This window comes from Rhipicephalus microplus, chromosome 3, assembly GCF_043290135.1.
Source record: "Rhipicephalus microplus isolate Deutch F79 chromosome 3, USDA_Rmic, whole genome shotgun sequence".
In the NCBI taxonomy this organism is placed as follows: Eukaryota; Metazoa; Arthropoda; class Arachnida; order Ixodida; family Ixodidae; genus Rhipicephalus; species Rhipicephalus microplus.
In genome coordinates this window covers 251,139,113-251,165,686 of record NC_134702.1, presented here as the reverse complement: position 1 = coordinate 251,165,686, position 26,574 = coordinate 251,139,113, and the positions used below count along the sequence as shown (strand labels likewise).

Here is a 26,574-nt window from a genome sequence, read left to right as displayed (position 1 = left end):
CACGCTCGATACACTCTAACGCAGCGCCTCCCGATTACCATTCACCGATTTTCTCGCGTAGAAAATCAAATAAACGTTTTGTTCACTCTCTCCAGACGCAAGACTATTGTCTTGTGACGACATTTGCAGTGTAACATGCATATACGTGGCCAATTTTGTTTTTCCACTATTTTCGCTGCAGCCCTCACAGGACAAAGCATATCACAATCTTATTCATTAAAAAAAAAGCTACGCATAAACAGCGCTATATGTTATACTATTTTACCATAAAAGTACCTTAATACGGTATCCGGGCAGGCAAAAGCTAACCTGCACTCGGAGCGGCCTCTCGGCCGCAGCCAATACAAGACATACATATACACAGAAATACTACACAGTCATCAACTTCTATGAAATCTTTTATTCTGGCAATTTGAGCAACCGCTTCATATTTTCTTTTCTTCAGGGTGTGCTCTCACGCTTTGGTTGAATATTGGAAAATGAAACATTTATTAAAGCACAAGAATGATACACTATAACAAATTCTTTATATTGTCGATGTTGATTTTTTTGATACCTAAATAGTCAGTAGTTCTGTTTTTTCGTGTTTAGTCTTTCGGTACAGGAAGTGCAATATTAACTCAGACAAGGGCATTAGCATATCAGAGGTAGGTTACAATTTGAAAAAAAAAGAAGAACATGCACCCAGCTCCTTTTCGCTAAGCTTGTCGAAAGAGCGAAGCTCACGCCCTTTCATTTCTGTGCTTTAGACGAACAATAAAACAGCACGCAAGACTGGAAGACAATACGACACATATATGACCAAGACGGACAACCAGGCATGTTGGTATTCAATGTTAAAAACGGTGAAAGTGCACTGAAAACGAAGACACAGAAAAGGCGCACGCACGAACACGCGCGCGCATGCACACGCACGCACACGCACACACACACAGCGCTACACTTAACAGTTTTATTTTGCGATTTTAAGACTACTAATATAGGACAAAAAATATGAGCACATCTGCAGCGCAGTACAGCAAAACTGTTGAGGAACGAGAGACGAGACGGTGGCGATGAGGCCGTGCCGTGGTCGCAGCTTTCATTTGAGACGCGGGCGTACACAGAGGTGCAGCTGCAGCGTTCAGCCAGACTAGCTAGGCTGTTCTCTCCTGCGCGTGGCTCGCACCTCACGCGCCACGTGGCTGACTTCTGCACAGCCAGCTGGCCAATACTGGCGTAGCGCTGCAAGAGCATTTACGAGGCACCATAACGGAAACCAAGAAAAATCGAATTCGTTTCTTGTCAGCGCGATAGAGGGCATGCTAGTACACTTATCACCCATCCTTTTCTATCTCCACGGCTTCTATGAATTCGCGTGGAAGGTGATTTTTGTTTGGTGTCGAAATTCTGCATTTGTCAAAAAAGAAAAGCTACCTCGATTAAACTTGCTGTTACCTAAATGAAGAGCTGCGTGAACACCAGTACAATGTTAGAAACGTGGCAGCTGGTTTCTAAGCAGTGCATTGTAAGTATGGTTGCTTTCTTTCATCTTGCGTACATGCAAGGTTCCATGATTGCATATTCTTTATCTCGCTGACAAGAAAAGAATTTGATTTTCTTAGTGTTCATAACGGTGCCTCGTAATGATCATGTTCTACTGCGCCGCAGATGTGCTCATGTTTTTTGCCTAATAAGTAGCCCTGAAATTGGAAACTAGAACTGTTCAAAGTAGCGGCGCGTGTGTGTGTCTGTCTTTGCGTTTTCGTTTTCAGCACAATTTCACCATTTTTATTCATTGACGCCGAACTTCAAACTAATGTTTAACGCGGGACAAGTGCAATACAAGTGACATGCGTATCTGCGTAAAAATTATGAAACATAAGCAGAAATTCACATACAATTGCCATATGGTAAATATTATTAAGAAACTTTCACATAAGTTGATCCCAGACATCTTATTCCACAGCCATTAAGTGAATTAAAGGTACACGAAAAACATCGCATTGTTCAATGTGGAATGATTCGCTAATCTAACGCTAACACTGCTTGTTACAGCACCCCACGACCACACATATATGAAGAATTGGCTGACGGCCACAATTTTCGCACTGGTCAGCCAAGTGGCTGGTGGCAGAGCCTTTTGAAGGTATAAGCATGCTCCCTCAACCAATAAGTAAAGCATCGGCTTCCTTCGCCGATGCAATACCACCCACAAGTGAAAGTTACATTGTACACAATCGCTGAAACACATCCAAGATAGTGCTCAGCGTATTTCTTAGCGTGTGTTTGTCTTTTAAGTCCTTCAGTGCTAAACCTCCGTCATAGCCCAGCCAGCATGCTATGCGCGCAGAGAACAATTGCTGCACTTACTTTGCCTGCAACCTTCTTTAGCCAGCGTGACATCTAGAATAACAGCCATGATCAAGTTAGGCGTGACAAATTGAGTTTTCAGTATAACTTTTAGCTGGGTGAGTTGGTTCGAATTTCTGGGTAACCTGGTGCGCGCAAATGTAGACGAACGACAACAGAAAAAAATAGACAAGTATAAGTGCTTGTCCATGTCTATTCTTTTTTGTTGTCGTTCGTCTGCATTTGCGCACACGAAGTTACCCAGAAGTTGGCTGTTGTTTCGTCTTTATTGGGGGCACTTTAGGGGAGTCTCGGCAATTGAAGTTAGCAGGGGCTTATGGAAACCTGCATGCTTGTTAAATATGATGCACTTTGTGCGTAAAACTGCTATCGAGTGGATGAGAACAAGGGCGAGTTATAACTGCCTTCCGAATGAGCGATGCATGGCTTGGCTAAACTAGAGCGCGTGGACATAAAAAAACGAAGGCTTTTGTTTGATTGTGGTTCGTAGAGCCGATTGACATGATCGGATAAAAGATGCATCCCAAGGTGTTGAAATCTTAGCTAATTGTCAGAATTAAATTCGGACTTCAATTTTACTCACTCCATATCACCCCGAAGTACGTCAAATATCTCACCAGTGGTACGTAGAGTCTTCAACGTAATGAATTACCTTAACTGTGCTTGTCTGGTGAAGCCTCGCCATGATACTTTTGTCATACTGTGCGAGTAAAAGGCCACTAAGAGCCGGAGCCAGGCACTAGCCAATGCACACTTCTTCATGCACACTTCTTCACACTTCACTTACCGAGGTTGCCTTTGCCACGTTGATTGTGAGGCCCTGTGTAGGATATATATAATCAGCGATATCTATTGTATTTTTATACCCAATGGATGGCCCTGTGTGGTAATAATATTAACTTAGTGATGTTACTGTCACTGAAGAAACATTACTGAGACAAAATGAAGTCATTTGCACTGGCCAGGGGGTGCAATAAGGCGGAACTTGCCCCCTCTCCGAGCCACACTAGCACCTTCAACTCAAAACTCCTCTTACGGTAATACAACACGTGATTGCGCCCTGCCGACACCCATAACTGCAATCCAAGCATGGTTATCTAAGATTTGGCATTTGATGCTGCCTTGCATTTCTATTACAGATTCCACAAACGGTTCATTGACTGCCGACGCAACAATTTAAACAGCTGCAATGCTGTAATTATCTCATCCCTACTGAAACGTTCAGCATATACGGATCCGTACATACCCAATTATTGGACTACGGAAAGCCGCATCATGCGGAAAGATGCGAACATCCGCAGCTTACGGAAAGCGCCATATCATGCGAAAAGATGCGGACATCCGCAGCTTGCGGAAAGCGCCATATCATGCTAAATTACCCGATAAGCAGCTTACGGAAATCAGCATAATGCAGAAACCATGCAGCTATCTGCTGCATCTTGCAAAGATCAAATGAACATCCTAGATCTCGAGTAAAAGCAATTGGCCATTCACTTTGTTTGCAAAAGCAAGTACTGTGTAGAAATATATATGAATATTTCATTCTTAATATATTGCATGAAGGTGAAATATGTTTGCTATCTGAAACAGCCTTGATGAGTAAATAAAGGCTTAAAAGAAACAAATATGTTAAGAAGCCACTTAATGAGGAATTGAATCATCGGCATCTTACTAATTGTCGTGATGCGGAAGCAAAATTACCTTTTAAATAAAATACATTACAAAACGACTAAATTAACATGCTAGCGATCATAAATGGTGGTTACATTGCAACACGTTATTGCAGTGTTCTATGCAAGACCTAAAGAACTTATAAAGTTATTATTATCAATAGAGAAGCATTATTATACACACCAGCCCTGCTACAATCAATATATTTTTTTATTTGTCTGTATGCTCCAGCTGTGAATAGTGACATTGCAGTGTTGATGGTACACAAATGAGGTGACTACACCGTAATTTCATGAGCTCCACCTAAGCCACAGGATGGTGGCACAAAACACAATGTAACAGCAATTTAGAACGAAATGTTTAAACATAAATAATAATCACAGCACTGTGAAAGTGTGGCGCTGTGTTTGTCTCATGAACGCCTTGTGGAGATCGGCGAAATGCTGCTTGAGGCTCCGGCACCACTGTAAATTTGGAAGGTCACTGCCATAGAACTTATGTGTCCTTCATAGGCACCTGGAAATGAAAATAATTGGCGCAAATGATGTCAGAGACACATGTTAGCACATTAGTTCACATGCACAAGAAATATAACACACAGAATGAAACTGAAAATGTAAGGCACACAATCCTTCATGTTATGCATATGTGAATAATAGAAGGAATGAGTGTATAAATTAGTTCTGCCACATCAAAGAAAACAGCATGCTTATCACAGTGAAAATAACTAGGTTGTCACGATTTTCAATGGTAGAGATAATCAATTAATATGTCCTTATTTAATTATGATTTAAATGCTTCCTGCACAGTAAAACTTTAGAAACTGCAAGTGAAAGCTTTCAATGTACATTTAATAGTGTGTGCATGTACATCTGCTGCCTTTATACTATACAGTTTTTGCACAAAATTGGCATCTTGAACAATTTTGAGAGTTAAACCTATGCAACCTATGAAGGTTAAAATCACCATGAAAGCAACCAGGATTAGGCAGGTGCCATTAAAAATCTGTGCAAGTCAGATAACTATAACCGACCTGCACACATATAGGGGAGCAAGAGTACCAGAAATTCGGCTGCTGACCCGCAAGTCGCGGTATCAAATTCCGGCTCCATTTCCGATGAAGGCAGAAATGCTGTAGGCACGTGTGCTCAGATTTGGGTGTACGTTAAAGAACCTCAAGTGGTCGAAGTTTCCAGTGCCCTCCACTACCGCGTCTCTCATAATCATATAGTGGTTTTTGGACGTGAAACCCCACATATAAATGAAGAATAACAGAAATAAACTGCCAACAGAAAAGTTGGGTTCATGTGCTATATGTAAGTGCTCACACCTTACTACATACAGCATGCTCATTCCATTTTAAATACCGATATTGAAAATAACTGCTCTATTAGGGATGTAAAAGGTAAGGTAGAACTGAACGACTCTACAAAAAGTGACCCTATTATGACATCACGTTTTCTTAAAACAAAATTGACTAAGACTCTGAAATATCATTACGCAAGAAAAAATCTTCAAAAGAACAATCAAGTTTGAAGTCATATATTTTTAATATGGCTACTATGACTATAACCAAGAAATCGACCTCAACATGGCTAATGTTAGTTTTTAAGGCCTATGTTCACTTGACGTACAATGAACTATACCACAAAAAGCACAGCGTTCAGGCAAAGCACCACACAAAAAAGAAAGCAGTCCTTTTTGTTATTACCTACAATGCCTTTAAAATGGTATTTTTACCTCTACTTTCCGCTTTTTATCAAAGTAACTGGTGTGAAACAAGTTAGCTGAAAATGCACTGTGCCTCCAAAACCTGTTGGTTGAATCTGAATTTTTAAAAAATGGTGAAGCTTGCACTAAATTAGGCTCCACAAGCCTTGGAACACCGAGACTGCATGACTCTTAGGACTACTTTGGTTACTTGTGTTTTGTTTCTGGGCCTAAGCATAAAGACAAGGGCTTAACTGAATTGCTGTTAACAAACAAATGCTTTCAAAATTGCCCGAGCGTAAAAGGATGCTCAGACATTTGTTGTTTTTCGCACTGGGCTATTCTACACCAAACATACAAACCATACTGCCTGGCGACCATCACAGATGTATAGTTTAAAAAATGATGGTAATTTACTCTTCTGAAAATAGTTATTTACAGAAATGTTTTGAAGAGAAAAAAGTAGTGGTCACGTGGGTACCTAAAGAATTTCGCAGAATGTCGTGCGGGTGTTATTTGTGAGAAAAATTTTAAAGTACCGCTTTTTCTTGCCATATCAAATTTGATCTACATATTAAGTAAAGGTGCTTCTTAAAGTATTTGAAGCCGAGTAACATTAGTGCAATTTTTCCGCTACATAGGCTTTGAAGAATTCAGCCAAACTGTTTATCGTTTGCGTTTCTTGTATGGCAATACTGCACTTTGTATGAATATTTGAGCCACAAATACTCACTGCACAGAAGTTATATTTCACGAAAAAAAATAATGTTAGCTCCAGATTACAAAAATATCACTATATAATTGTTTTTGTCCACATTGAGATGCAACTTGAGCTGCGTGTTTGTCTAATTGAAAATTACTTTTATGTGTAAGTTGAAAGCAAATAAACAGTTCTTGTTATATGGCAAGTGTTATTCCAATATTTGTTTAAATGAGGAAAATGATTTTTGAAGTCTCCTATTGAGGGCCATGGGGAACTTCGGAACAAAAGCTGTCGTATATCAAATGCAGAAAACAGCCATCATAAGAAAACTTCAAAAATTCATTACTACTTTAAGACAAAGTGTAATCATATAACTTGCCATATAAAGAGAACTGCTTTCTTGCTTATGATGTGGCAAAAAAATTGCACTAATATTGCTGAGCTTCATGCACTATACACAATCACCTTTACTTAATACCTAGACCAAATTTGGTGTAGAAGAGGCAGTATTTTTGAAACACTTTTTACAAACAACACCCAGACGACATCCTGGGAAGTCCAGAAGGCACCAACATGGCCTAATATTTTGTTCTTTGTGATATATTTTAGCATTTTGCTGTTTGAAATACAGTAAACGAGCACAATATTTTTTTTTCAAAACACATTTAGGACGGTTGGCAAAATGGCTGGGATGTTTGATGTGTAATTGCTTCACTGCCAGCATTTATTCTTCCGAAGCTCAAGCTATCACCTCTCTGTCACTGCCTCCCTCACACACAATGCCTGCATAGGAAAGAAAAAGAAAGGCAGGTCCAACAAAGTTCGCAAGGCAAGATATTTTCATGTTGGATAAATTCATTACCATAAACAGCAGCAAAATAACATTCATTTTGAGTAGTCCAAGACACAAGCTATATACCAGCATACTAAGAGCCAAGCACAAACTTTTCATTTGAACATGTGTGGTGATAGGCAGGAAGCACTTATTGCAAGACTGATCAGTCTGTAATTAACTGAATGAAGTACAATGCACTGTTCAATCCAACACCACATAGGCATTTTTGCTATAGCAAAGCCATGTGTCATTGATTCATGCACTAGATGGGACAATGCAAATGTAACAAAAAAGGTGAAAAAAGAAAACAAGGGAAAAAAAAAGAAGAAAAGGGCGGATGCAAAGTAGGAGCAGTGTAGCACTACTTTTACTTTGCATCCCCCTTTTCTTTCTTCTTTTTTTTTCTTTTCTACCTTTTATCTTTTTTTTGCTTCCCTTACCCCCAACCTCCGACAGGAGAACACTTTGTATCAGCGCAACCTAACTTGAAAAGAAGCAAGGGCTACACTCTTCTGCGTTATAGGTTTTTTTTTTCCAGACAAACATTTCCAACAGGCACACACGCCTACACCAAAAGATGATGTCATTACTGACCCCATTTAAACTAACACGCCAAGGATGACAAGGTGACTTTAAAAAATATGTCCTCCTATCGCAACATCGGCCAGCCTGTCTGAGGCACTTCCACTGTTCACCCTGATTACCCCACTAGATGTTTCATATGTCGACTCACATCATCATTTTGGATAACACTAAGACGAGCTTACATTGATTAATACGCACGAAAGTTTAGTGATGTATCATGTATGAGATTAAGCAACTCTGTTAAAAATTATTGATAGCTTGCTTCCAGGCTTTTTATACTGTAGCCTGAAACTTCGTAATGTCTTCTATGCACATGAACCAGATTGACAACGTAATGCACAACATGCTTAAGAATACTGCGAGGAACATGATAACGACAAAACGACCGGCCACCCAAATTTTTCGCTGTAATTGTTTATAAAATGTTCATGTACACCCAAACGAGGTGCTTATGATACAAGCCGAAAAAACCTACAAGTAGGGCCTTGGAGCCTTCTGGAAGTAGCCGTGTTGCATTTTTTCTGTGGAGTGCTTTACACCCATAGGTGAGGAACAAAACTCCTGTATAATGAAGAATGTTGGCAGCTATCAGTTATAGAAAAACCTAATGCAGCTAATCTTCCCTGACACATCTGTACATTTAGAGAGGTGACGTAGCTTCTGTGATTGTGGCAGTAACTCCAACAGGACCAGTGCGAAAATTGGCACTACTTGGCTAGACAAATGTCCAAACATGCCTGCCCGACTCCCTCTAGCCATCCCGGCTGAATCTGACACATGATTTCTTAACTGCTGGCTGGACAAAAACAAAACCACTGAAGCACTCACAATACACAGTGTGAAGTTCCTCTGGAGTGGTCAACTTCGTCTTCTGCGATGAAAGAGCAGCACAGTGTACTGTTAAGGCACTCCTTGCAATGGTTTTCAATGCCACACAGTGACCATGCTGTTCCTGTCGCAGACAGCTTCGGGAGCTTGGAGGGTGCTTGCTCTTTTCTGGGGGCTGCTGCCGCTCCTCGTTTTCTGCTCAAGGTCAACTTGCACAAAGTTGTAGACGAGGCTTTAAGAGTTGTATATAATGATATGTAAGTTTTCGCTGAACACACATTTCCTCGTGGCACACTGAGGAATTTCTTATAAAACTTAAGGCCTCGCATATGCAAACATTTACAATCGATCCGAAGATGCACTCGACTCTAAAGGAGCAAGTTTGTTATGTAGTGTATATAAAGAAAGGTTATTCAGCAGAACCACAACTACAGTTGCACACGAAAACGACATTTTACACGATCCTCTTTATTTACATAGTCCATTTCATTTTATTCACACGGTCCATTTTACACGGTCCTGTTTTACACGATCTGGTCTGCATGAACTCTTGAACCGGGCACCATATAGATTGAAAGACACACACAGAGTTTGAGACAAACCCAGTTTCCCGTGGAGCATCCTCTTGCACTATAACAACACATCTCAATTTAGTTAGTTGGTCAGAACGAGGTGAAAACAGCTCGCACTTGAAAAGCACGGGCAGAAGGAATGACGCCTGCACCCTGTGCTCCCTGTACATTCTCGTTGAGGGTGCAGTTTTCACCTTATCCTTATGCAATTTCGCATTTATAACATTGTTCGCTGCATAATCTTTGTGGCATTAAAGTGTGTGATACCGTCATGTGTATCCCATGTAATTTATAAAAATAGAATACAAGATAGCTTGATTCAAAAATAACAAAGATCATCCAGTGCCATGTCCTGTAGCCATTCTTTAGGCAAGTGGCAGAATGATTTATTCTTCAAAACATATCTTACTTGTAACCACTACAAGAGCTAACTCGTACACTGGCACATTCTGTTGGCCTCTTCAGATTATAAGGTACCTTTTTACACCAGAAAGTCTTCAAGAAGAATAGAAGTGTTGTAATTGTGAAGAAAGAAAAGTAGAAGGAAAAAAAGATAACCTGCCCTGTACAGGGACTGAGCCTGCGAACTTCGAATAACATGTCCGATGCTCTATCAACTGAGCTACCATGGCGGCTATCCCTCTTCCATTTTGTACGGTATATATGTGCATTTATACATGGAAGAGTCAGTCAGCGCTGCCTGTTACCATTATGGCAAGTGTGGGACACCTTTTTTTTGCCTACTGGCAATTACATTACGATTGCAATTACGTTACGATTACTTCCAATATCCCTATACTTCTTTGGCAGCATTATGCATCTGTCAGTTCTCAGAAAATCTGCTAGTCACAGGAGATGGGAATGGTTCGCCCTCCCACCTAAATGCCTGTACTTGAACACATGCACAACTGATCAAAAAAAAAAACAAGTCACACACCGCTAAGATTACTGAGATTCACTGTTTCAGATTCATGAGTAAAGGAAAGAACTATAAATTTAAGGGTTTGTTGTCTTTGCTGAACACTTTATAATGAGAACAAGCAGTAAATGATGCCAAACAAACTATAGGGGATGTTATTAAAAGAAACTTTAACAAAATTGTGAAAAGAAAAGTGAACAAAAATGTAACTTGGCAAGGTTTTTTGACAATTGAATTGACAATACTTTTTATAACATCCCTATATTTTACTGGGTAATGTTGTCGGGTACATCTCATTATTAGAGTGGTGAGTAGGCTGACAAAGAAAGCATATGGCATTGATACTTCTTTTGAACACCTAATAGTTTGAGGACCTTAAAAGAGCGGAAGCTACTTTGAGTAGACCAGAATATTTAGTTGGAGCGAAAAACAAAACGTACACACATCTTTACCAGGCTTTTTAACACATTTTGAGACATAAAAGTGTATGCTACCAGTAATGTTAAGTACCATTACTTTTGTCACACTATGCACTGTAGCAGGTGTAGTTAGAGTGGTGATATTGAAGGATTAATCAAGCACGCCACCAACTGCGTTCACATCAATGGTCGCGTATTTTAAAAATAAACCTGCTGTATAATAAAAAAAAGTTTAGAGCATTTATGTTTTTATCCAAATCAAGTTAAACCGACTGGGTAAGCAAACCATTTTCATAAAATCAAAAGGCATCAAGTGATTCATGTATTATAACTATGTGAACAATTTCAGCAACGCAGGGCAAAGTGACAACAGTTCTATTAAAAACCCCTCTCATTATAACATGCATGAAAAGCACACACCAGAATATTTTATAGTGCATGTAATATCGAGACTACTAGACTGTCTATTGACCTTTTAGAAGAAGGGTATCTCCTTCACGTTCAAGGGGCAGCCACTTAGCCTTTCCTTGAGCTTTTCTGTAAATATTTCCTGAATTTCAGATATCATTAGGATTGATTTAGAGTGAACAGATTTTGCTTACGCATTGAAACCTAGTTCTGTATGTAACTGCAATTATGGGTGCCACACCACCTCCAATTAATTTTTAACATTTAACTCATTTTTTAACTGCAGCAGCACAACTAGCTATGGGTGCCCAAAAAGTAGCTAGAAACAATACCTTTACCTCTTTGAGCCTTTTGGAAGTGTTCAGCTTCTCAGTGCTCACCTTACAACATTTTTTTTAAATACGTGTTTGTGTGCCCACTACTCTTGCTCCTTGTACAGTGAGGAGGAGCACATGGCAAGAGGAGACAAGAAAGAAGCATAGCGAAAAAAAGCGAAATAAGCGAGGACCTCTTTTGTATCGTACAATGTGTGTAACATTACTATTGCGACAACATATAGACAAATTATCACGGCTATGCATCCATTGTAGTCATACACAGCTGCAACACCACGACTAAAGTTCAACCTTGTGTTGGTTTAGTATCCCTTTATAGTGGCAAGCTAATGATATCTGCAATTGTTTGGCACACATTGAGATGCAGCGAAATGTGATATGGTAATCTCATTTAGAATGCACGTCATGTGGCTTCATAGTATATGTTGCCACCAGTAACTCTGGTTGCAAAGCAATATGGCAGAGCCTAAACAGACGTCACCAACCACTCCAATCTGAACTTGCCTTTGCTACTTGCCCATTATCATCCCAGCAGAAAATGAATAATTGAATCTGCTACAGATATGTGCTAGCTTATGCTAAGTACCAAGTATGAAGAGTGTTTTGTCATTATTGAGATCAGTTATTTGTTCAAGAACACTTGCTGTCAAACACAAATACATTGCTGTCGAAGCATCAAGACTCAAATATAAAGCAAAAAGAAGTGTCTCTTTAAAAATTACTGGCCACAAGGTGCAAGATAAATATTTGATATACTTGGGATGTAAGGCACGCATAAGAGGTGCTGCCATATTATACTTTTCCTTGTGTTGAAACCTGCTTGCTTTAATCACCCAACACATCTGTAAAGATGCCGTGAAAACACCAAGGAGCTGATGCAGCAAGGTTGAACACATGTCCAGGGATTCCACCATTCCTAAGCAGCCCTACAGCCTCCACAGTCCTGCAACCATTTGTAAGATAAATATAGTTCTACCCAAAGTTCTTGGTTTACAGACACACATGCAAGACGCATAACCACTCTATAGGAAGTTTGCATGATAATGCGCTGGGTAGCAAAACGGATGCCAATATCAAGTATCCCAGCCTGCCGCTTCTTTCTTTCCGTTCTTAATTAATCAATCCATGGTTAATAAATGTTCCCCCAATGTGAAGTGTACTGGCAGTCCGGTGAAGAATTGCAATGTATTTCAAACACAGTCCAATTCATGGCAAGTAAGCATCCAATAGCGTTTTGTCAGCTGGTCAAGAAAAGAGCATGAAGTTTAGCTAAAACCCATGTTTTTTATAAACACCATTCAATTTGATATCAAAGTTGTGAGCATTATGTGAAGGAACACGGATTAATGTTTAATCAATGATTTCTTATAATGTACTGATATGAATGCAACTAACTGAATATGAAACGATAATTTTTGCTTGAGAATTTAGAGTTATGAACACTGCCGCACTTGCCAGCTGCATCTTGTCCAAAACAGCAGCAAGATAGGCTAGTTACTGTAGGTGAGCAGTAATGAGCAGTGCAAAGTAACAACAAGAAACACCAGTAACAACAGTATGGAGCAAGCACAGACTGCCAACTGTATAATTTATTGCACAAAAGTTCGCCTGAATATCAGTCAGACAACTCGTGCAAATGAAGGTCCAGTTGGGAATGAACAAGTTACGAAATCAACAATGCCTGTTTTCACTAACAGGACCCTCATTCACATAAAGTATGCAGCGATAAGCCCCTACCGAGGTATGTCATTGGCAAATGTAAAAGGTGTGGCTGGAAAAACACTTTCGCTGGTGGCTCAGCCCGGTACAGTCGTGCGGTGCTTGGGGCAAGTTTTAATTTTTCAAAGCTTACACTTCACGTTAATATGTCGGCATTAGCTGTAGTATGTGTCAGCAAACATCTAGCTGTGTGGTAAACTGTGTGGTAAAATATTTGCCACGCTGTCTGTGTATCTTGAAGAAGTGAACACAGGTGGTGGCCTGTGCGAGGAACAGTGGCATAGTCTTCAAAAATGTGCACTGTTGATTGCGGCATGTAGTGTGCATTAAAAGGTATTGAGAATATCGGTTCAACTGAGAATATTGTGTGTGGTGTGTGCAGTGTCAATAACAATGTGTCTTGTTTGCGAAGACGTTAGCACTCATGGCAGGGACCGGTCAATGAAAAAACTTGATTCGACATTTTAGTCAAGGTAAATATGCACTTGACGCGACCATCTGCGAGTGGGTACATCTCGGTGTTTGCGCTGTGTGCAGAAAAAAATTGCATGGTCACCGGGCTGGAAGATACCATTTGCTGAAGCTGCATGTATGAATCGCCCCGACGAGTACGCAAGCCCAATAAAGGTATAACTCGTTTTATCGAAGGCCTCATATGTCTTCATGTAATAAGCAGAGATTCTTGTTTCACATATACTCAGTACCTTTATTGCTCGATATTCATGAAGTGACAATGCAAACAACAAGTTTGTGTGTTAGGTCCTAAGGGAGCAATGTAAATATGCAAATAAGTTGTAGGTGTCAGATGCAGCGATGTAACTGCGCAAAAGATTACGTATATATTAGGCTACAGGTTTAGAATCGCATACATCTCAGTGGTCTATCAGGAATGTCACAAACAACTTCCTTGCCAACCAGCCCTTGCACAGAGGGAGGGAATGGCTAGCACGGTGCTCGAAGTGACGTCACACTATTTGGAAACATAGAGAGGTTTCTTACTTAGGCAACATTTTGCACAATATATTTTTTAGATGCAAGACTGTACTCGTCCACATTGATCATACTGATGTCTTTTGTTGTTACTCTGTGCTGTGAATTACTAGGCATTTAGTCACCATGATCTTTAAAAGCTAATTTCAGTGTTCTCTCTCATATTGCTGACAACTGTGTTCTTGCATAAATTGGGCAAAAAAGCAACACAGAAAGGCTGTCACAATAGATACACCAACATGGGTATTCTCCTGCAAACAAAAGTCGGCACTGGTCCTGTCATTACCCGTCTTCCTTCTCTCTTTGCCTTGTTTGTGCTGAAACAGCCAAACGCCTGATGAGTTAGATGAGAAATATTAACGCATCAAAACTACAAGTGCTTGCATCAGCAACCACACAACAGCGTGATAACCGCACCCCTGCCACACAGCAGCGAAACATATTTTGAACATGCTGGCAGTGTATTATTTTATAAAAAGCAACCCTGGCAGATTACAAAGTCTCACATTGTGCATGCAAGTTTTCTTCAAAGTCAGGCGTACAATGTAGGTGCTGGCCGGTACATTATTAGTTACAAGCAAAAGCGTCTTGCAGGTACATATGCAGATTGCACGAACACCTCTCTCTCTCTACACTAGGCACACACATTATATCTTTTAACAAGCACACGCCACTGTTTAGGGGCATAATAACGCCCTACCGTGAACGTATGCTAATCAACCCACTTAGGCGGTTGGCTAGGAGAATCGAGCCAAGTTACAAATTGTAAGGCCCGTGAACGTAAACAAAATGCTGCTTTGCATCAAATGGCACTGCAGGCTTCGTTTAATCAACAACGTAGCAAGCGCCGTGTGCGTCTTCCTCGCTATATTCCACATATGTTAAATCGATCACCATACACATGCATGTTGCCGCAGTTGTCTCGAATTAGCTCCAGTAAGGCCGCGCCGATGCGCCATGGCTCTGCTGGCGTTAAAGTTGTCAAAGCGAATCGGCAACCGCACTCGCAAAGGCGCGTAAGGTTGCCGTTTCACGACGCCTCGTTCGAGTGCAGCAACACACACTTGCACTGAGTGGCATACTTGGTCTACATAAAAAAGTGCCCCCCTTACCTTTAGTTTCTTTCACACTGTCCTGAGGGAAGCAACCACAGGCGTCAGCCGTCACCTCGGAGTCCTTCGAGCGCCCGCCCACCCCGCCGATTCCTTGGACGACTCGCACTTGATCCGCACTCGAACAACCGCGGGAATAGGGCGCAATCTTAGCACATCACACGAACGAGGAACGGCCCTTTTTTGCGTAAATTTAACATTTCGTGCTCTCGTGTGTAGCAGCACGAACACATGAGAGACGCACCCAACGGCATGCCCACGGAGACAAAGACAAACAACATGTGGCATTAGCTGTGAATGGATTTGGCTTGAATATCTGTGTGAGGAAAATAAAAAAAAAACATCTGTCGCTGCTATAAATTGAAAAAAATGTATGTTATCTGGCAAAATAACTTTAAAAGTGATAAACGGTTATTCAAAAAACAAGTTACAACTTATGAATATTTTCGCAGGTCTTTGTTTTGTTTTTGTTCTAGCAGACGACAGCCTCCTACTGCTTCTACGACAGACGTAGTGCGGTTTCAGGTTCGGTGCGTGTCGCCGACGCAAAGCTCTACAGTAGTGATATCAGAGTTATCAATTCTCAATGAATCATAGGATGGCTACAAAGCAGTAACATTTTGACATAGTGCAGTACGCAATCTTTCATGGTATGACATTTCTTTGCTCTGAAGCAAATCGAAGCAAGCGGGCCAGCGCAATCAGCTGATGTCGCCACTACGCGAGGCATGGTCGTGCGCAATAGCGTCGCGCCCCGCGCTCGATCTGTCATCAAGCGATAGAGCTACTAAGTGGAATACAGCTAGATGCAGGGATTAATGGTGTATCACTCTAATTCCCTGTGGTGGCCGACTCAATCGCAAGAGAGCCCCGGGAAACAACCTTCAATTGCTCAAGCTTGTGTGTGGGTGTAAAAATACTTGTTTTCATCCGCGGCGGGGCAGCAATCTATAGTTGAAAGACATGCGAAAAGCATGTGACGTATATACAATCACAAAACATATGCACACAACGATACGATCGCATATCGTACATTGCCCCGCCGCGGTGGTCTAGTGGCTAAGGTACTCGGTTGCTGACCCGCAGGGCGCGGGTTCGAATCCCGGCTGCGGCGGCTGCATTTCCGATGGAGGCGGAAATGTTGTAGGCCCGTGTGCTCAGATTTGGGTGCACGTTAAAGAACCCCAGGTGGTCTAAATTTCCGGAGCCCTCCACTACGGCGTCTCTCATAATCATATAGTGGTTTTGGGACGTTAAACCCCACATGTCAATCATCAATCAATATCGTACATAAGTATGCCAACACATAGCGTGTAAAAAGCGAATTTATATAAACAACTTAAGCTCACGAGCACTACTCAGCGCGAATAGCTTAGCAAGTTAACGCACTCAGTTTACGTACGCGAGCACAACTAAGTGGCGCAAGTTCGAGTCCCGCCAAGTCAGAAATTTTTTTGTTTTTTTTCCAACGTTTTTATTGTACTGTTATCTTTTCTAATGCCTTAGGTTCTAAAACAAAATAAAAGCAATATTGCGGTAAAGTACGTATGTGGGACTGTGTTTTTTGCGCAACAGTTATTAGTATTTTTATTTTCATTATTATTTTTTTATTTATTTCATAATATACCAAAATTAAGGACTAAGGGGAACATTGGGTCTGCTTGATTGTGAAGGGACTCGAGAACTGAGAAAACTCAAACCAAAAAATTTATTTGAGAAAAAAGTGAGCATTTCACAGCCGGACCAGTTTCTTCAAGGGTAGGCCCTAGGTATGCGCGAGACTTGCTATATGACTCATCTCAAGCTGTGGCAGTTGAGGGAAGGCAATATCACCGAGAATAAGCAGTTCCAAAATATATTCTGGTTGATGTTTTTTGATTCCTCCAAAATAAGGGCTGCACAATTGTGATCGAGCCAAACCAAGAATTGCGGGCACGAAGTCATGAGAGAGAAAATTAATAATGTTGATTGTTTGAAAAATTGCCCTTAATAAAAGGAATAGTTATGGAATGCTACGTAGCTTAACTCGCAGTAGGAATTTTATATATACATATAGATAGTTTAAAACGGACAATGTTGCACACACAGACATTGGTTAAATTTCTTTGCAGCACAGTTGAAGCATCTATGTAGAACTGAAGCATCAAGAGAGAGAGAACAGAATAATCATTTATTAATAACAAATGCACACTGAGCCTTCTTTGGGTGGGGCCCTCAGTCCAGGGCTCCATTGCCTTGTGCGACCCTGCGAGCCCGCTGGACCAGCTGCTGCTGTTCCTGCCCGCGTAAGCTGAGCAGTGCAGACTCCCAAGAGGAAGGGGTGGGATTGGGAATGGGAGGCACGCCCTGTGGGGCAGATCATTCCCACGTGGAGTGGTACACCGTCGGTACGGATCCACAGAAGGGGCAGTAGGAGGGGTAGAGAGTCGGATGAAAGCGATTTAGCATATAAAGGCAAGGAAATGAATTGGTCTGTAGTTGCCGCCAAGCGACAGCATCTGCTCTGTTAAGTGAAGGATGAGGGGGAGGATACGTATAACGGCTCTGTCGATAGTACTGCAGCGTAGCGTTGTAGTTTAGTGGTTCTGTCGATGCGTCGTCTCGATTGGACAGCTCTTCCAATGGAGCCTGGCCGGTCAGCTCTCGGGCAACCGCATGAACGCGTTCATTACCATGGAGAGAGGCGTGTCCAGGATTCCAGACGATACGCACAGGACGTAATGCGGACGGTGAGACAGAAGAGAGGATATTGTGTGTATGTGCAGCCACAAGTCCTTGAGCGAAAGCATGGCAAGCAGCTTGTGAATCTGTTACAATAGTGACAGGGGAGTCATGTGACAGTGTCGTAGCGTAAACAATTGCCAGAGCGAGAGCTCCCTCCTCTGCCAGACCACTGTCGGTAGTGCGAAGTGTGGCAGACGCCACAAGGGCGTCTGTGTCATCTGTCACGGCTAAACACATGGCTGACTTCTCTGGGTAGCGTGCTGCATCAGTGTAAAGTACTTGTAAGTCTGATGTACCATCACCAAAGACGCGTGTCATAGATGAACTCGGGCACGTCGACGACCGGCGTGGCGGGAGGGATTCATATTGCGTGGAATCGGAGGCACTTTGATGAGTGCGCGGACAGAAGCAAGTTTATATCGCGGTACTTGTGCGGGTTTTTGAGGAGTCGGGTAGCCAAGACGAGACAGGATGGCGCAGCCCTGACGGGTCTGCCTGAGCCGTTGGAGCTGACTGTTGTGCTGGGCCTCGATGAGTTCGGTTATGGTGTTGTGGACTACTAATTGAAGGAGGCGTTGTGTGTATGCGTGTGGAGGCAAGCCGATAGCCGCCTTCACAGCTGTCCGTAGAAGGATGTACATCTTTTTTATTTGAGCTAGAGTGAGATTGTGAAAGGGAAGATGATAGGTGAGCCGACTAACTATGAGTGCTTGTACTAAGCGGAGGACATCCTTCTCACAGAGGCCTCTCCTGCGATTGGTGATGCGTTGGATCATGTGTGTAATTTGAGTTATCTGCTGAACCAGAAGGTGTGTAGTGTACGAGGCCTTGCCGTCGGACTGAAGGTAGAGGCTTAAAATGCGAATTCGTGGTACCAGAGGGATAGGATGGCCATCAAGAAACAGCGAAATGTCAGGAGAATCAGCGGTTTTGCGGCGCCGCTTGTATACTAATAACAACTCCGACTTATCCACTGAGCTCGTAAGGCTGCCGGCAGCAGCATAGTCTTGTACCACAGACACAATTTCCTGTAGGGCGTCCTGAATGGTTCCGTCTGATCCTTTGGTCGCCCAAATTGTAATGTCATCTGCAGAGATGGCATGCTGGATGTTGGGAACCTTTTGTAATAAGGAAGGAAGTTTAGCCATAGCCACGTTGAACAAAGTGGGCGAGAGAACCGAGCCCTGTGGTGTTCCTCTGCCTGCGAGACGAATGACGTCCGAACGGAGGTCTCCAATCCCAATAGTGGCCGTGCGGTCAGAAAGAAAGGACATGACGTAATTGTAGATACGTGAGCCACACTGAGATGAAGCGAGATTGTCAAGAATAAGGTCGTGGGAGACGTTGTCAAAAGCACCCTTCAGATCCAGGGCCAGAATAGCTCGGACCTGGTTCGAAGTGGGGCTATCCAACACGTCCTCCTAAGCTGTAATAATACGTCCTGTGTAGAGATACCAGGACGGTAGCCGAATAGTGTATCAGGAAAAAAGTGATTGTCTTCGAGAAATGGTTGTAGTCGAGAGAGAACAACGCATTCAAAGAGTTTAGCTACACATGAAGTTAAGGATATAGGGCGAAGATTCTGGAGGGATAGCGGCTTGCCAGGCTTTGGAATAAGTATGATTTCTGCGTGTCGCCACTCCTGTGGTAGCGTGCCGTTTTTCCAATGTTCGTTGTAAAAAGCGGTTAAATATTCGATGGACTGGTCATCTAAATTACGCAGAAGTGTGTACGTAATCCCGTCTGTACCGGGTGCTGTGTTGCGCTTAATGCTTTGCAAAGCTGCCCTAACCTCTGCTTCTGTAATGTCCTCATCTAGAGGCGTATCGTGTACGTGTGGATAATCACGGTAGGCGGGACGGGGGCCCGTGGATACATAGTGTTGCTTTAAGGTGTGCAGCAGAGTGTTATCGTCGAGCCCTGATTTGTGGAGAATGGTGCGGATTGCGTTAGCAGTGTGTGATTTTGTCTGCGTGGGATTTAAAAGAGCACGGAGTATACGCCACGTTTGAGGTGTACTTAGTGAGCCGTTGAGTCGATCACAGAAGTTATGCCAATTGTTGCTAGCAATTGTCGGCCTTTAGGTGTTTCTGTTGCGTAGCCCTAAGCCGGATGGGGGCATTGAAATCTCCTACAATAACTATTTGTTTACCCAACTTGCAGATTTATGTGAATAGATTACTGAAGTCATCGTTCCTGGCGTTAGGTGCACTGTAAACGTTAAGCACGTACAGGTGGTGGTAGTGGTGGTGGAAAAAAACATTAATTTCAGAAAAAGTTTACTAGAGAGTGCCGACGTGGCCCATCGGCGTGCTAGAGTGGCAAGACCCTATTCCGAGACGCCAGTGGAGCTGGAAGCTGCCCGTGCGCGCTCCACCAAGGAGCGTTGTGCAGCCAAGGTAGAGCAGCCGAGCAGGCGCTCCTCCCAAGCCTCTCTAGTTGGGATAGGAAAAGGGGATGAGAAAGGGACGGGATTAACTGGGCACGATGCTACGCCGTGATATGTGTCGGCGAGCACATGACAGGTCGAGCAGGTGCCATTGATTTCCGGCAAAAAGTGCCTGGCGACCGCCGGACTGATAAAGGTGTTCGTCTGCAGGCGGCGTAGCAGTCGTTCGTCCGCTTTCTCCAAACCGCGTGCGGGGTCCGGGTAGAGGCGGCGCGAAGCCCGGTAATAAGCCAAAATTTCGCGAAAGCGCGTCAGGTTGGTATTGCCAGATTCCGTCTCGGGACATGGAGGGGCAACGGCCCGGACAGGAGAAGCGCGGGCAGCGGCATTTGCCGCCTCGTTGCCGGGCAGGCCCGAGTGGCCTGGGGTCCACACTATACGAATGGGATGAGGGTTAAAGCGCCAAGAGGCTGCCTGTAGTAGGCTAGCCGCCAGCGGAGCAATGGAACCCTGAAGGTACTGAGAACAGGCCGAGCGCGAGTCCGTCAGGATGGTGCGTGAGGCAGGGTGAGAGGCGGCCAAAGCTATGGCAACCTCTTCAGCGTGCGTTACTGTGTCTGCTCGAAAGGAGAGGCCATCTACGTGTTTGCCCTCTGTAATCACGGCAGCCGTAAAGTGACCCGAGGGGGAGAGACCCGAGACGTCCACGTAGAAAACACCAGGACGATCGGAGTGTCGCGTATGAAGGGCCGCGGCGCGTGCTAGTCTACGGCCAGGATGGAGGTCAGGGTTCATATTACGGGGTAGAGGTTCCGCCCATAGCTTTTGACGCCAGAGCTCTGGTACCGGCTGCAGAGGGTCTGTCAGATATCGGGTTAAGGCCAAGTCTGTGTAGAAGACAGCGCCCTGAAGGCGTCTGCGACAGTCGATTGATTTGGTTAACGCGATGAGCTTCGCGCATCTCTGCAAAGGTGTTGTGTACCCCCAGAGCCGTGAATCGGCTGTTGGAAGTTGCAATAGGTAGGTCCAGAGCGCGTTTGTATACTGAACGAAGAAGGACGTCCAGCTGGTGCTCGTGTCGACGACGCAGGCGAAGGTAAGGCAAGGCGTAGAGGACGCGACTGGTCACAAACGCGTGGGCCAATCGGAGGGACTGAGACCCGCGAAGGCCGCCGCGCTTAGTAGAAACTCGCCGTATCATGCGGCTCACTTGTTCGCTGGTGCGTCTGAGGCCTGCTATTGTGCCCTTTGGATCCAAGGACGATGTGAGGTGAAGGCCAAGAACCCGAATATTTTGCACTGCCGGGACGGGCCCGGACGGAAGAAAAATTTGAGGCGGCGGTAGCGGAGAGACTGAAAGAAGAGCCGATTTAGCTGGAGAGCACTCCAGGCCGCATGAACCTGCGTAGGCGTCCACCAGAAGGGCAGCCTTTTGCAGGCGTTCTTCGATTTGCGCTAAGGAGCCGGTGTTGGTCCAGATTGTGATATCGTCCGCATATAGTGCGTGTTGTATTCCCTCGACCTCGCTTAGAAGAGAGGGGAGGTTCATCATCGCCAGGTTAAAAAGCAGAGGAGACAGGACTGCCCCTTGAGGTGTACCCCGCGTGCCTAATAAGTACGGGCCATGTTCGGTAGAATTAAGGCGAATGAAGGCGGTGCGATGTGATAGAAAGGCGCGAATGTAGTTGAAAGTCTTCTGCCCGCAGTTTGTGGTAGACAGGTTAGTGAGTATAGTGCTGTGTTTGACGTTGTCGAAAGCCCCGCGGAGATCGAGAGCGAGCACGGCTTTATCGTTATGGCGCATAGTAGTCGGCTCTATGATATCGTGTTGAAGCTGGAGCAGGACTTCCTGCGCCGACAGATGCGGGCGAAAGCCAAACATCGTGTCGGCAAAGGTGCTCCTGGCCTCCAAGTAGGCTGAAAGGCGTTCGCGAACCATGGTTTCCATGAGTTTGCCTGCGCAAGACGTAAGTGAGATGGGTCTCAGTGCCTCAATACTAATGGACTTTGCCGATTTGGGAATGAATGTCACGACCGATGTGGTCCATTCCGTTGGAAGCGGAGAACCGGCCCATATCGAATTTATAAGCTGGAGTAGCGAGAGGTGTGCTTGGTCGGGAAGATTTGCCAGGAGCGATACTGTGATTCCGTCGCGTCCAGGGGCCGTGCCCCGTCGCATTTTCGTGAGTGCAAATCGTAAATCAGAAAGCGTGTATGGGGCGTCGAGGTCGGTGTTAGGGGCGCCGGAATACGTATATGCTGGGCCTGCGGGATCAATTGTGCGGCAGATGTAGCGGTCACAAAGTTCTGGCGCGAGTTCATCCGTAGTGCCCTGAAATGCATGCAGAACACGGTGGAGCTGGCGTTGCGTTTCTCCCCTGGTGGTGGAGGGATCGAGAAGGCTTCTAAAGAGTCGCCACGCACTCTTAGAGCTCATCTTGTTTGCAGCCTTCGAACAGGTGTCTGCCCAGTTAGCATCGGAAAGTTGTGCGGAGTATGCGGCCGCATCTGCAGTGAGCGCCTCAATGCGAGCGCGAAGTTTCCGATTAAGTTTGTTGCGTTTCCAGCGCCTTATGAGCCCGCGGCGAGCGTGCCAAAGATGTAGGAGGTGTGGATCGATCGCAGGAGTCAAATTAGAGGTTGCAAGGGTGCGAGTGTTCGCTTGTTTCATATGAAGGGCGTATGATGCCCACGCTGCATATTCGGTCGAGGAGAGGCTGACGGGGAATGGTTGCATTCTGAACTGAGTCCAATCGGTGAGACGGGCTTGGCCCCAGTGTTGGCGCATTTTCTGCCGCGGTGTGAACAAAATGCGGAGTAAAAAGTGATCGCTGCCTAGGTTTTCGCCTAAATTTTCCCATGTAGCATCGCGGATGTGACGGGTGAGGGAGAGGTCGGGGCATGTGTCTCGCGTGACCGAGTTGCCGGAACGTGTGGGTTGTGCCGGATCGGTAAGAAGCGTCAGGCTCAGTGGTTGTCGGCTCAGAAGCGTCAACCTCAGAAGCGTCAGGCTCAGTGGATCACCAGTGGTTGTCGGGCCGCTATACGCAGTGCCCGATGGAAGAGATGCGCAAACGAAGCCCTCGCAAGGCGAGGGGGACAGTACACGTTTAAGATATGTATTGATGGTTGGCCCCTCCGCTGAGACAGCACTGATATCATGCAGTAGTCGTAAGGAAGATCCAGATCGAGGTCGATCTGTATCGCCGTGTAAGCTTTATGCACGAGGAGGCATGTGGTGGTGCCGCCTACATAGGAGCAGTATCCAGAAAGGGATGGAGCAGGGCCAGATTCTTGGAGCGCCAAGACGGCCGGCTGAGAGCCAAGTGAGCTGAGGAAAAGGGAAAGATGTGAACGTTTTCGCCTGTTCCCGAAGCCTCCAGGGTTCCACTGTATGATCTCGAATTTAGACGCAATGTTTGAACGGGACGTACGATTGGTAGCCATCGTGACTGTCCTAGGTTTTATATTTGGTCCTCCATGTCCCGCTCGGAATCCTCAGAGGCAGGGAGGGGCACGGAGGCCGGATTGTCCGACGGCGGGGTGGTGGTAGCCACCTTACGACGACGCCGTGGAGCTGTACCCTCACTGCTCACCGAGCAGGAGCGGGAACGCGATGCCTTGGGTTGAAACTGGGTGATTGCCCAGGCTTGAATAGCCTGGGTAACCTCTACTACTATGCGTTGGACCGAGAAGCTGGTGAGGAGGTGATTAATCGAAGCTTCGACGCGCGTGAGGCGTTCCTCTACGCACGGGGTGTGCTCTTCGCTAGGGAGAGTTTGGTTAGCGGGCAAGAGAACCTGAGGTGCCCCAGGAGCCTCAAGAGCTTCTGGAGTAGATGTGGCACCGGTTCCGTGTGCTGGAGTACACATGGCTGCTTGAACCGGCGGTTTAATGGGAGTGGACTTAGCGCAAGGACTAAGCTTGGACGTAGCTGGCGTAGCCGCCTGGACAGAGGAGGCAATACCGGATGGCCTTGCAGTACACTGTTGTTGGGGTTGAAGTCGCTTATTTAAGAGTTCGAGTTGTTTAGTTAAAAGAGAATTTTGCTTTTGAAGTGCCGCAACTTGCTGGCGAAGGGCCGCAAGTTCGGGAGAAGGAGGATCGACAGAAGGGGGTGAGAGAGGCTTAGAAGCAGCTTTCCCTGCCGAACTGCTCACCTGAGGTACCGCCGCTGGTGCTTCGAGCGGTGGGAATGCTTGAGAGTCGGTGTGGAGTGGTGGAGCCGAATGATGCAGGTTTGTGCTGCTGTCTGGCTGTGACGAACATGAGGTGGTCCCTCGAGGAGATGTTGAGGGCTGCTTGCGTTTCCGATATTTTCGGTATTTTGCCGTGCAGCCACTGGTCCCAGTCTCATGGGCGCCGTGGAAGAGGAGGCACTTGGGGTGGCAGTCATGGGCATTGAGACCTGCAGGTGCGGGGGTTCCACATTTGGCACACTGGGTTGGAGCGGCGTGAGGGCACTGAGGTGGTCGATGACCGATGGTACCGCACTTGGTGCATCCAGGGACCGTTTTCTTATAGGCGCGGATATACGTCGCCACGCAGTGGTAGAAGAGGAAGCGGGGTAACTTCGTGCCTTCGAAAGTCACCACCGCCGCCGCGGAATCTCCGAGTTTGCGGACCGCAAGGATAGTACCTTGAGGCCAATACAGTTCAGACTTTATCTTTTCCGGGCTTTCAGCAGGGTTTACATTGATGACGCCCTTGCATGTATCCCCTGGTGCCTTGGCGTGGCCTCGAACGGGCAGCTGCTGATCCCCCACTTGCAGCTGGAAGTCCCCGAGGAGTCGCTGTGCCATAGGCAAAATGGTGGTGCTACAGACCAAGATGTTCTGTTCCCAGATTGGCCACACCTGAATTTGCGTGGTAGTCCGGTCGCCGAGGTAGCTGCGGATGGCGTCGCCCGCGCGATCGGCCGGGACAAATGTGCGTAGCTCGCAGGGAACGCGAGGTTTCAGCACTACGATGTAGTCGTCGCGAGAGAGGCGAGGAGTTTGACGCGGACGCCACTTGCGTTGCTTCGCTGGCTGCGAGGACGGAGCAGAGGTAGGCACACCGCCGGAGGGATGGCGCGCCGGCGTTCCTTGCAAGGCTGGGGAATGGTGGCCCGCCGTGGCGTCTCGTTGTTGTTGAGACGCAGACTTCGATTTCGCTTGCTTGCGTTGCCACAGTTTCACCATGTCGTCGAGGTATTCATCTTCTGATGGCATGGTGTTTTCGGAGGATGAAATCTCCATGGACAACATTTGGCTTGAGGTAGGATCATAGCCCGTAACCACGTTAGCGGCCGCCATCGCCGGGCTGAGAGCCCTTAGCGAGGCGGCGTTGTAGCCGGGAGTGAAGGACGTCCCTCAAGTTGTCAAAACTGGACCCACCTGGACGAAGGTGTTGTCTAGGCGAAGCGGAGAACTTGGCGGTGACGATAAATCCAAGTTTCAGGGGTACCAAGGTGGATGTCCGCAGAAATAGCAGAAAATCTACGGAGGCGATGTGGAGTGCGTCTGTCACCATCGAGCGCTCGCAGCGCCCCCCTCCACGTACAGGCTGCTACTGGAACGAGAGCACGGGACTAATTCGAGAAGTACGTGTGAGATGGAGGTGCTTTGAAGCGTGTGTTCTATGACAGTGACATGCTTAGAAACTAATGTAGCTGTGCGATGTGGTGTATTGTTCGTTACGTCCGTGTATGTGGTGTAACCCGGAAGCGTAGGGGTACATTGTACTTCTTGTAACGCTATGACATCGGGAGTAATCTGCTGCGTCGCAATGAATTGCATTAGAGCTCCGCGTTTCCAACGGTACCCCCTGCAATTCCACTGCCACACACGCAGGAGTTCAGGGGTGTCACGCGTTGACCTACGGTTTCTCGCCATGATCATGCAATAGCGGGGCCTCGGTAGTACATGGAGGCATTTCGGACTGTGCTAACTCTTGGTGGAGGGTGGTGGGAAGCGGGACTGCAGCAGCTGCGGCTGTTGGGACGGTTTTTCGGGACGGTGATAGGAAACGGGAGGGGCATATGTAAGGATGCGGTCGCTGTGTTTCACGTGTCGGAGACGTGGTGCGTTTTGGTGCAGATGGCGAAACATCAAGTTGGCCAAGTGCAGCCGATATCTGCTGTTTAACATCCGTTACAGTCTGCTGGACAGCAGGTTGCAGGGCCTGCTGGATCAATTGTTGGAGTGGAGCTGTTAGTTCCGCCGTAATGCTATCCTTCATTTTCTACATTTCTACCTGCATCATAGTTGCGAATTCGTTCCTTAAAGAAGTAGCCATTTCGTTCAACGCCTCTCGTGTGCA

At 45.5% G+C, this 26,574-nt stretch overlaps 1 protein-coding gene and 1 long non-coding RNA gene across 2 annotated transcripts in view; one reads left to right on the top strand and one right to left on the bottom strand.

Moving 5' to 3' along the window:
- Positions 1–26,574, top strand: part of LOC119159916 (receptor expression-enhancing protein 5-like) — a 180,883-nt gene that overhangs the window by 79,013 nt on the left and 75,296 nt on the right. The gene's annotated exons all lie outside the window — the stretch shown is intronic.
- Positions 4,216–15,428, bottom strand: LOC142804211 (uncharacterized). Its single transcript, XR_012894515.1, has 3 exons — positions 15,159–15,428; positions 8,685–12,280; positions 4,216–4,539 (listed from the first exon to the last, which is right to left on the bottom strand). It is a non-coding gene; the product is annotated as an uncharacterized LOC142804211 (long non-coding RNA).